Below are 12,068 nucleotides of genomic sequence, written 5' to 3'. Positions count from 1 at the left end.
TATTTCTCCAGGTCCTACTGTACATACTGAGCGAAAGATAGAACCCCCCCTATCCCCCGCGGAGCATCAAAGCTGCCGCTGATAGCTCCCCCCACCCCTTCCGCTGGTGAGTGGGTAGGGGCCCCAGTGCATTGCTGTGTCCAGGGGCCCACACTGCTGTTAAGATGGCTCTAGTAATTGAGCTAGGGGATTGTGACGCTCCTTCAGCATTGCCCCTGGACTGTACCATACTGTATCTCACTCCATATTTGAGCGCTGCCACGTGCTGGGAGTTCACGGTCGGCGGCCATTTTGTCAGGTTGCTAAGCGATCCAGCTCGGTATAACGTAATGTACATAGACCTTGCTTATCCCAATGTAATTGAGCTAGGGGATTGTGACGCTCCTTCAGCATTGCCCCCTGAACTGTGAAATGTATGCCATACTGTATCTCACTACATATCCGAGCGCTGCCACGTGCTGGGAGTTCACGGGCGGCGGCCATTTTGTTTATGCCTTAGAGGACTCGGACGCTCGCATTTGTAAAGCACAGTGTTTTCCTCCGCCTCCTGCTAGCCTGTTGCCCTTCCCCCATGGGAGCCTGCACAGATCATGCAGTAGACAGGGAGGGAATGCAGGTCATGTGCAATACACAAACGCCCACTGTAGTACTATTTTGCTCACTTACAGTACCGTACTGTAGGTTGCATTTAGCGTAAAGAATCGCTCCTGCAGATGTACTTTGATTTACAGTATGTGAAACCTGTGTGCATCCTTCCATTGGATGTACTGTATTGGAGAGAATTTTTTTTTTTTTTAAAGTGAATGTCACGGGAACACATTAAAAATAAGGTTGGCACTTCCTTCCCATTGGTGTTGGTTTACAGTATGCCGTAGTGTACTCGGACGCTCATGTAATTGCATTTCAAAGGCACAGTATTTTCCATCGTCTCCCCCCTACCCCCATCGCCCTTCCCCCCTGGGGGCCTGCACAGGGAGGAAATTCAGGTCCTGTGCAATACACAAACGCTGAAGATCTACAGTACTGTTTTGCTCAGTTGGTAGCGTCAGAATACACTCATTTCATTCCCGCTGTTTAGGTGCATTTAGCGTAAAGAATCGCTCCTGCAGATGTACTTTGATTTATGTGAAACCTGTGTGCATCCTTCCATTGACTGTCTTACAATGTAAATAAAATAATACAGTGCATTATTACAGAAAAAAAAAAAAAAAAGAAAGAAAGCACATCAGGTCTCGAACCCTGGACTCCCAGCGAGGGAGGTGGGAGCCTTCACCCCTAGCCCACGACGCCTCATGAGAGATTTCCAATTTCATGTGTGAAAGTACTGCAAACAGCGCCCGGCCCCCGCCCCATTGCTGTTGGTTTATGCCTTAGAGGACTCGGACGCTCGCATTTGCTAGTCCTCCATTCCCATTATGCATTAGCGAACTCAGACGCTCATATATTTTAAAAGCACGGTGTTTATACATTGTACTGTACATTCTTCCTTTTACACAATTACTGTAGTTGCGTCTCCATACACATACTGTACAGTACTCCATACTTTTTCCACCGCCTCCCGTTACGCCTACAGTATTGCCAGAGCTGTAGATCAATCCGCCGCTATACTGTACGATCGAAAGTACTGGATTAGTGGAGCATTAGCGACACAGTGGTGGAGATGTGTAATGCATGATGAGTATCTAGATCGTCTCAACGCGCCTGCCTGTGATGAAACTCAGCTATCGCCTTAGCGTGGCTAAACGCCCGTCTCGGCGGAGAAACAGTCAAGGTAAAGGTGGCTACATCTGTATGTATATAAAGGTGGGATACTGTGTGATTTTATGGACACATAAATATATATATAGAGGTAGGTATATTATACAGATATTACCGTGGGCAGTATGTAGAGTCGGTTTATCCTGTATAAATGAACATTGTTCCTTTTCCTAATGTATTAAATAAACACATAAATATATATATATAAAGGTAGGTATATAAGGATGCTGTGTGATTCCATATGGAGGTTATATAGGAATGATGAACGTATACTGGTGCTGTAATAAAATTCTAAAAATCTATAAAATTCATATAGTTTATACAATTGTATAGGCCCAAGGGGTAATACATTACATAAATTCATAATCATGAAACATAGACACTGTGAGATCACTTTAATTATGATTTTTATTATGATTTTTATTTTTTATTATTTATTTCATATCTTTAAAGGGAATTCTTACTTGATCATGACTATAGTTTTAGTCGTGTTCCCACTTTCCTTATTCTAATTTTAATAGTTTTGTACTTTCATCCATTTTATTATAATTTATCATTTTTTCCTGGTCACTCCCGCCGTTTTATTCATACTATTATTTATGTTTTCAAAAATGGGACGATCTCCATGTCTATGTTCAAACCTCTTGGGGAAGCCTTACAGGCGAAACGCGTTGATTGCGGAATAATCGATCCGGCTCCAGAGACTGCCCTATTCTCTAAGACATTTGTTTCAAGTGACGGGACAAGGCAATCACTGTAGAGACTGTCTACATACAAGAACTGTCTAGCCCACACTACATATATTTTCAAAGCCCTGACTACGTCCAGCAACTTGGAGTCCTCCAAGTCCCGAGTAGCCGCAGGCACCACAATAGGTTGGTTCAAATGAAACAATGACACCACCTTTGGGAGAAATTGGGGACGAGTCCTCAATTCTGCCCTGTCCATATGGAAGATCAGATATGGGCTTTTACATGACAAAGCCGCCAATTCCGACACACGCCTAGCCGATGCTAAGGCCAACAGCATGACCACTTTCCACGTGAGATACTTTAGTTCCACGGTCTTAAGTGGCTCAAACCAGTGGGATTTCAGGAAATCCAACACAACGTTAAGATCCCAGGGTGCCACTGGTGGCACAAAAGGGGGCTGAATATGCAGCACTCCCTTAACAAACGTCTGAACCTCAGGCAGTGAAGCCAGTTCTTTTTGAAAGAAAATGGATAGGGCCGAAATCTGGACCTTTATGGACCCCAATTTTAGGCCCATAGTCACCCCTGACTGTAGGAAGTGCACGAAACGACCCAGTTGGAATTCCTCTGTAGGGGCCTTCCTGGCCTCACACCAAGCAACATACTTCCGCCATATACGGTGATAATGCTTTGCTGTCACGTCTTTCCTAGCCTTTATCAGCGTAGGAATAACTTCATCCGGAATGCCTTTTTCCGCTAGGATCCGGCGTTCAACCGCCATGCCGTCAAACGCAGCCGCGGTAAGTCTTGGAACAGACAGGGCCCTTGTTGCAGCAGGTCCTGTCTGAGAGGCAGAGGCCATAGGTCCTCTGTGCGTATTTCTTGCAGTTCCGGGTACCAAGTCCTTCTTGGCCAGTCCGGAACAATGAGTATTGTTCTTATTCCTCTCTTTCTTACTATACTCAGTACTTTTGGTATGAGAGGAAGAGGAGGAAACACATATACCGACTGGTACACCCACGGTGTCACTAGGGCGTCCACAGCTATCGCCTGAGGGTCCCTTGACCTGGCGCAATATCTTTTTAGCTTTTTGTTGAGGCGGGACGCCATCATGTCCACCTGTGGCAGTTCCCATCGGTTTGCAATCAGTTGGAAGACTTCTTGATGAAGTCCCCACTCTCCCGGGTGGAGGTCGTGTCTGCTGAGGAAGTCTGCTTCCCAGTTGTCCATTCTCGGAATGAACACTGCTGACAGTGCTTGCACGTGATTCTCCGCCCATCGCAGAATCTTTGTGGCTTCCGCCATTGCCATCCTACTTCTTGTGCCGCCCTGGCGGTTTACATGGGCGACTGCCGTGATGTTGTCTGACTGAATCAGCACTGGCCGGTTTTGAAGCAGGGGCTCTGCTTGACTCAGGGCGTTGTAAATGGCCCTTAATTCCAGTATATTTATGTGTAGAGAAGTCTCCAGACTTGACCACAGCCCTTGGAAGTTTCTTCCCTGAGTGACTGCCCCCCATCCTCGGAGGCTTGCATCCGTGGTCACCAGGACCCAGTCCTGTATGCCGAACCTGCGGCCCTCGAGAAGGTGAGCACTCTGCAGCCACCACAGAAGAGACACCCTGGCCCTCGGGGACAGGGTGATCAGCCGATGCATCTGAAGATGCGATCCGGACCACTTGTCCAACAGATCCCACTGAAAAATCCTCGCATGGAACCTGCCGAAGGGAATGGCTTCGTATGAAGCCACCATCTTTCCCAGGACTCGCGTGCAGTGATGCACCGATACCTGTTTTGGTTTCAGGAGGTCCCTGACCAGAGATGCTAATTCCTGGGCCTTCCCCACCGGGAGAAACACCTTCTTCTGTTCTGTGTCCAGAATCATGCCCAGGAAAAGCAGACGCGTCGTAGGAATCAGCTGCGACTTTGGAACATTCAGAATCCAGCCGTGCCGTAGTAACACTTCCTGAGAGAGTGCTACGCTGATCAACAACTGCTCCCTGGACCTCGCCTTTATGAGGAGATCGTCCAAGTACGGGATAATTATAACTCCCTTCTGCCGAAGGAGTATCATCCTTTCGGCCATTACCTTGGTAAATATTCTCGGTGCCGTGGACAGGCCAAACGGCAACGTCTGGAATTGGTAATGACAGTCCTGAACCACAAATCTGAGGTACTCCTGGTGAGGTGGGTAAATGGGGACATGCAAGTAAGCATCTTTGATGTCCAGCGACACCATAAAATCCCCCTCTTCCAGGCTTGCAATAACCGCTCTGAGCGATTCCATTTTGAACTTGAATTTCTTTATATAAGTGTTCAAGGACTTTAAATTCAGAATGGGTCTCAGCGAACTGTCCGGTTTCGGTACCACAAACATTGTGGAATAGTAACCCCTTCCCTGTTGAAGGAGGGGGACCCTGACAATCACTTGCTGGAGGTACAGCTTGTGAATTGCCGCCAGCACTACCTCCCTTTCCATGGGGGAAGCTGGCAAGGCTGATTTGAGGTAACGGCGGGGGGGGGGGGGGGGGGGGGGGAGTCGCTTCGAGTTCCAGCTTGTATCCCTGAGATACAATTTGTATAGCCCAGAGATCCACCTGTGAGCGAACCCACTGGCTGCTGAAGTTTCGGAGACGCGCCCCCACCGCACCTGGCTCCGCCTGTGGAGCCCCAACGTCATGCGGTGGACTTAGTGGAAGCAGGGGAGGACTTTTGTTCCTGGGAACTGGCTGCATGGTGCAGCTTCTTACCTCTACCCCTGCAAGAAAGGATGCGCCCCTGACCCTCTTGCCTTTTTGGGAACGAAAGGACTGCATTTGATAATACGGTGCTTTCTTAGGCTGTGAGGAAACCTGAGGCAAGAAAGTCGACTTTCCAGCTGTCGCTGTAGACACGAGGTCCGACAGACCGTCCCCAAACAATTCCTCACCCTTATAAGGCAAAACCTCGATGTGTTTTTTAGAATCAGCATCTCCTGTCCATTGCCGAGTCCATAAGACCCTCCTGGCAGAAATGGACATAGCATTAATTCTAGAGCCCAGCAGGCAAATGTACCTCTGAGCATCCCGCATATATAAGACGACGTCTTTGATATGGCCCAGGGTTAGCAAAACAGTATCTCTGTCGAGGGAATCTATGTCGTCTAACAGAGTATCTGTCCACGCTGCTACAGCACTACACATCCAGGCTGAAGCAATAGCAGGTCTCAGTAGAGTACCAGAGTGTGTATACACTGACTTCAGGATAGCTTCCTGCTTTCTATCCGCAGGCTCCTTAAGGGCGGCCGTATCCTGAGACGGCAGGGCCACCTTTTTAGATAAGCGTGTCAGCGCCTTGTCCACCCTAGGGGATGTTTCCCAACGTAACCTGTCCGTTGGCGGGAAAGGGTACGCCATCAGTAACCTCTTAGAAATCACTAATTTCTTATCAGGGGAACTCCACGCTTCTTCACACAATTCATTTAATTCATCAGATGGGGGAAAAGTCACTGGTTGCTTTTTCTCCCCAAACATATAAACCCTCTTGGTATTAACAGGGTTACTCTCAGAAATGTGTAATACATCTTTCATTGCAATAATCATGTATCGGATGGCCTTGGTCATTTTAGACTGTAAATGTGCCTCATCATCGTCGACACTGGAGTCGGACTCCATGTCGGCATCTGTGATAGAGGGCGTTTATGAGCCCCTGACGGTTTCTGAGTCGCCTGGGCAGGCGCGGGCTGAGACCCCGGCTGTCCCAAGGCTGCAGCGTCATCAAACCTTTTATGTAAGGAGTTTACATTGTCATTTAAGACCTTCCACATATCCATCCAATCAGGTGTCGGCCCCGACGGGGGCGATACCACACTTATCTGCCCTTGCTCCGCCTCCACGTAACCTTCCTCATCAAACATGTCGACACAGCCGTACCGACACACCGCACACACACAGGGAATGCTCAGACTGAGGACAGGACCCCACAAAGTCCTTTGGGGAGACAGAGAGAGAGTATGCCAGCACACACCACAGCGCTATATAACACAGGGATTTTCACTGCTAATAAGTGATTTACCCAATAGCTGCTTTTTTTGTATTGTTTGCGCCTAAATTTATGTGCCCCCCCTCTCTTTTTAACCCGTCTTGTACCTGGATACTGCAGGGGAGAGCCTGGGGAGCTGCTTCCAGCGGAGCTGTGAAGAGAAAATGGCGTTGGTGTGCTGAGGAAGAAGGCCCCGCCCCCTCAGTGGCGGGCTTCTGTCCCGCTTTCCATGTAAAAAAATGGCGGGGTTTTTTATATATATACAGTGCTAGACTGTATATGTATATATGTATGTTTTTATGCCAAAAGGTACTTCAATTGCAGCCCAGGGCGCCCCCCCCCCCAGCGCCCTGCACCCTACAGTGACCGGAGTGTGTAAGTGTGCTGGGAGCAATGGCGCACAGCTGCGGTGCTGTGCGCTACCTTAATGAAGACAGGAGTCTTCAGCCGCCGATTTCGTCGTCTTCAAGCTTCTGTTCTTCTGGCTCTGCAAGGGGGACGGCGGCGCGGTTCCGGGAACGGACGATCGAGGACAGGTGCCTGTGTTCGAACCCTCTGGAGCTAATGGTGTCCAGTAGCCTAAGAAGCACAAGCTAGCTGCAAGCAGGTAGGTTTGCTTCTCTCCCCTTAGTCCCACGTAGCAGTGAGTCTGTTGCCAGCAGAAGCTCACTGAAAATTAAAAACCTAATAAATACTTTCTTTACTAGTAAGCTCAGGAGAGCCCACTAGGAGCACCCAGCTCTGGCCGGGCACAGATTCTAACTGAGGTCTGGAGGAGGAGCATAGAGGGAGGAGCCAGTGCACACCAGATAGTACCTAATCTTTTCTTTAGAGTGCCCAGTCTCCTGCGGAGCCAGTCTATTCCCCATGGTCCTTACGGAGTTCCCAGCATCCACTAGGACGTCAGAGAAAAAGAGAAAAATAAATTTATACATAAACCCTAGTTAAACTAGGGGTTATCAAAAAATATGAAAATTACGGCTAATCAGAGGAACAATCTGAACAACCATCATAGAAACATGTGTAACGGGTTCTGTTCATTTAAGCCCTTTGGTGATAATGTCCCCAAGAAATGAATCCAATATGCTTCTCTCTTTAACAGCACCTTATCCCTATCACCTCCCCTAGGCAAGGGGGGAACCCAGTCGATCATCATGGAACGCAGGGTAGAGGGTTGATGTTTATGTTGCAGGAAATGTGCAGCAACTGGTTTATCAGTCTTGCCTGTAGAATATGCCAAATGGATAGACGACCGGTGCTGATTCATTCTTTCACGGAACGTCCGGACCGTCTTGCCGATATACAATTTCCCGCATGGGCAAACAAGTGTAAGTTATACAACTGTGAAAATGTGATCCAAATTCATAAAGTAGTTTTTGCATAATGCAAAATGAACAAACATACTGTACAAACATACAAAAATTACAAACACATTTTTATCTCCATAGTTCATAAACAGTCCATAGAAGTATATTTCTCTACAAACACAACCCTTTTTATTATACAACACAACCTCAGTTTTATTATGTGAGCAAAAACAAAGATGAAAGAAAGCTATGTTTTCTGGGGCACTCATAGGGCCTAATTCAGATCTGACCGCTGCAGCAAATTTGTTAACTAATGGGCAAAACCATGTGCACCACAGGGGGGGGGGGGGGGGGGGGGGGCAGATATAACATGTGCAGAGAGAGTTAGATTTGGGTGGGGTGTGTTCAAACTGAAATCTAAATTGAAGTGTACAGTACAAATAAAGCAGCCAGTATTTACCCGGCACAGAAACAAAATAACCAACCCAAATCCAACTCTCTCTGCACATGTTATATCTGCCCCCCCCTACCCTGCAGTGCACATGGGCCCTCATTCCGACTTGTTCGCTCGCTAGCTGCTTTTAGCAGCATTGCAAACGCCAGGCCGCCGCCCTCTGGGAGTGTATCTTAGCTTAGCAGAATAGCGTACGAAAGATTAGCAGAACGGCTCGAAAATCTTTTCCTGCAGTTTCTGAGTAGCTCCAGACTTACTCCTAGATTGCGATCACCTCAGTCCGTTTAGTTCCTGCTTTCACGTCACAAACACGCCTTGCGTTCAGCCAGCCACTCCCCCGTTTCCCCAGCCACTCCTGCGTTTTAGCCTGACACGCCTGCTTTTTTTTAGCACACTCCCTGAAAACGGTCAGTTTCCGCCCAGAAACACCCACTTCCTGTTAATCACACACCGATCAGAAGAGCGACTGAAAAGCGTCGCTCGCCCCTGTATAAAATTGCTTAGTTTTGTGTAAAATGACTTGGCGCGTGCGCCCTGCGGCCCATACGCATGCGCAGAACAGCCGGTTTTTAGCCTGATCGCTATGCTGCGAAAAACGGCAGCGAGCGATCAACTCGGAATGACCCCCATGGTTTTGCCCAACTGCTAACATATTTACTGCTGCGATCACCTCTGAATTAGGCCATAGAACATAAATATTAGTGATGTGCACCGGACATTTTTCGGGTTTTGTGTTTTGGTTTTGGATTCGGTTCCGCGGCCGTGTTTTGGATTCGGACGCGTTTTGGCAAAACCTCACCGAAAATTTTTTGTCGGATTCGGGTGTGTTTTGGATTTGGGTGTTTTTTTCAAAAAACCCTAAAAAACAGCTTAAATCATAGAATTTGGGGGTCATTTTGATTCCATAGTATTATTAACCTCAATAACTATAATTTCCACTCATTTCCAGTCTATTCTGAACACCTCACACTATTATTTTTAGTCCTAAAATTTGCACCGAGTTCACTGGATGGCTAAGCTAAGCGACACAAGTGGCCGACACACACACCTGGCCCATCTAGGAGTGGCACTGCAGTGTCAGGCAGGATGGCACTTCAAAAAAATTGTCCCCAAACAGCACATGATGCAAAGAAAAAAAGAGGCGCATCAAGGTCGCTGTGTGACTAAGCTAAGCGACACAAGTGGCCGACACAAACACCTGGCCCATCTAGGAGTGGCACTGCAGTGTCAGACAGGATGGCACTTCAAAAAAATTGTACCCAAACAGCACATGATGCAAAGAAAAAAAGAGGCGCACCAGGGTCGCTGTGTGGCTAAGCTAAGCGACACAAGTGGCCGACACAAACACCTGGCCCATTTAGGAGTGGCACTGCAGTGTCAGGCAGGATGGCACTTCAAAAAAAATAGTCCCCAAACAGCACATGATGCAAAGAAAAAAAGAGGCGCAATGAGGTAGCTGTGTGACTAAGCTAAGCAACCCAAGTGGCCGACAGAAACACCTGGTCCATCTAGGAGTGGCACTGCAGTGTCAGACAGGATGGCACTTCAAAAAAATTGTCCCCAAACAGCACATGATGCAAAGAAAAATGAAAGAAAAAAGAGGTGCAAGATGGAATTGTCCTTGGGCCCTCCCACCCACCCTTATGTTGTATAAACAGGACATGCACACTTTAACGAACCCATCATTTCAGCGACAGGGTCTGCCACACGACTGTGACTGAAATGACTGGTTGGTTTGGGCCCCCACCAAAAAAAGAAGCAATCAATCTCTCCTTGCACAAACTGGCTCTACAGAGGCAAGATGTCCACCTCATCATCATCCTCCGATTCCTCACCCCTTTCACTGTGTACATCCCCCTCCTCACAGATTATTAATTCGTCCCCACTGGAATCCACCATCTCAGGTCCCTGTGTACTTTCTGGAGGCAATTGCTGCTGGTGAATGTCTCCACGGAGGAATTGATTATAATTAATTTTGATGAACATCATCTTCTCCACATTTTCTGGAAGTAACCTCGTACGCCGATTGCTGACAAGGTGAGCGGCTGCACTAAACACTCTTTCGGAGAACACACTGGAGGCAGGGCAACTTAGGTAGAATAAAACCAGTTTGTGCAAGGGCCTCCAAATTGCCTCTTTTTCCTGCCAGTATACGTACGGACTGTCTGACGTGCCTACTTAGATGCGGTCACTCATATAATCCTCCACCATTCTTTCAATGGTGAGAGAATCATATGCAGTGACAGTAGACGACATGTCAGTAATCGTTGGCAGATCCTTCAGTCCGGACCAGATGTCAGCACTCGCTCCAGACTGCCCTGCATCACCGCCAGCGGGTGGGCTCGGAATTCTTAGCCTTTTCCTCGCACCCCCAGTTGCGGGAGAATGTGAAGGAGGAGATGTTGATGGGTCACGTTCCGCTTGACTTGACAATTTTCTCACCAGCAGGTCTTTGAACCTCTGCAGACTTGTGTCTGCCAGAAAGAGAGATACAACGTAGGTTTTAAATCTAGGATCGAGCACGGTGGCCAAAATGTAGTGCTCTGATTTAAACAGATTGACCACCCGTGAATCCTGGTTAAGCGAATGAAGGGCTCCATCCACAAGTCCCACATGCCTAGCGGAATCGCTCTGTTTTAGCTCCTCCTTCAATGTCTCCAGCTTCTTCTGCAAAAGCCTGATGAGGGGAATGACCTGACTCAGGCTGGCAGTGTCTGAACTGACTTCACGTGTGGCAAGTTCAAAGGGTTGCAGAACCTTGCGCAACGTTGAAATCATTCTCCACTGCGCTTGAGTAAGGTGCATTCCCCCTCCTTTGCCTATATCGTGGGCAGATATATAGGCTTGAATGGCCTTTTGCTGCTCGTCCATCCTCTGAAGCATATAGAGGGTTGAATTCCACCTCGTTACCACCTCTTGCTTCAGATGATGGCAGGGCAGGTTCAGGAATGTTTGGTGGTGCTCCAGTCTTCGGCACGCGGTGGCTGAATGCCGAAAGTGGCCCGCAATTCTTCGGGCCACCGACAGCATCTCTTGCACGCCCCTGTCGTTTTTTAAATAATTCTGCACCACCAAATTCAATGTATGTGCAAAACATGGGACGTGCTGGAATTTGCCCAGATGTAATGCACGCACAATATTGGTGGCATTGTCCGATGTCACAAATCCCCAGGAGAGTCCAATTTGGGTAAGCCATTCTGCGATGATGTTCCTCAGTTTCCGTAAGAGGTTGTCAGCTGTGTGCCTCTTATGGAAAGCGGTGATACAAAGCGTAGCCTGCCCTACGAACGAGTTGGCATTTGCGAGATGCTGCTACTGGTGCCGCCGCTGCTGTTCTTGCTGCGGGAGGCAATACATCTACCCAGTGGGCTGTCACAGTCATATAGTCCTGAGTCTGCCCTGCTCCACTTGTCCACAAGTCCGTGGTTAAGTGGACATTGGGTACAACTGCATTTTTTAGGACACTGGTGACTCTTTTTCTGAGGTCTGTGTACATTTTCGGTATCGCCTGCCTAGAGAAATGGAACCTAGATGGTTTTTGGTACCGGGGACACAGTACCTCAATCAAGTCTCTAGCTGCCTCTGAATTAACGGTGGATACCGGAACCACGTTTCTCACCGCCCAGGCTGCCAAGGCCTGAGTTATCCGCGTTGCAGCAGGATGACTGCTGTGATATTTCATCTTCCTCGCAAAGGACTGTTGGACAGTCAATTGCTTACTGGAAGTAGTACAAGTGGTCTTCCGACTTTCCCTCTGGGATGACGATCAACTCCCAGCAGCAACAACAGCAGCGCCAGCAGCAGTAGGCGTTACACTCAAGGGTGCATCGGAGGAATC

At 48.1% G+C, this 12,068-nt stretch overlaps 2 protein-coding genes across 7 annotated transcripts in view; one reads left to right on the top strand and one right to left on the bottom strand.

Moving 5' to 3' along the window:
- Positions 1-12,068, top strand: part of LOC134927909 (putative nuclease HARBI1) — a 170,276-nt gene that overhangs the window by 43,063 nt on the left and 115,145 nt on the right. The window contains exon 3 of one of the 4 annotated variants that reach the window (XR_010177771.1): positions 7,572-7,797. The exons of the other annotated variants lie outside the window; for them this stretch is intronic. The gene's annotated coding sequence lies outside the window, so the exon portion shown is untranslated. The remainder of the gene's footprint in view (positions 1-7,571; positions 7,798-12,068) is intronic. 4 annotated transcript variants of the gene reach the window in all.
- Positions 1-12,068, bottom strand: part of LOC134927911 (pyrimidine-specific ribonucleoside hydrolase RihA-like) — a 210,965-nt gene that overhangs the window by 123,431 nt on the left and 75,466 nt on the right. The gene's annotated exons all lie outside the window — the stretch shown is intronic.

This window comes from Pseudophryne corroboree, chromosome 5 (assembly GCF_028390025.1).
Source record: "Pseudophryne corroboree isolate aPseCor3 chromosome 5, aPseCor3.hap2, whole genome shotgun sequence".
Taxonomy (NCBI): domain Eukaryota; kingdom Metazoa; phylum Chordata; class Amphibia; order Anura; family Myobatrachidae; genus Pseudophryne; species Pseudophryne corroboree.
Note: the sequence above shows the minus strand (reverse complement) of the source record. Positions and strands in the feature narration are given on the sequence as shown.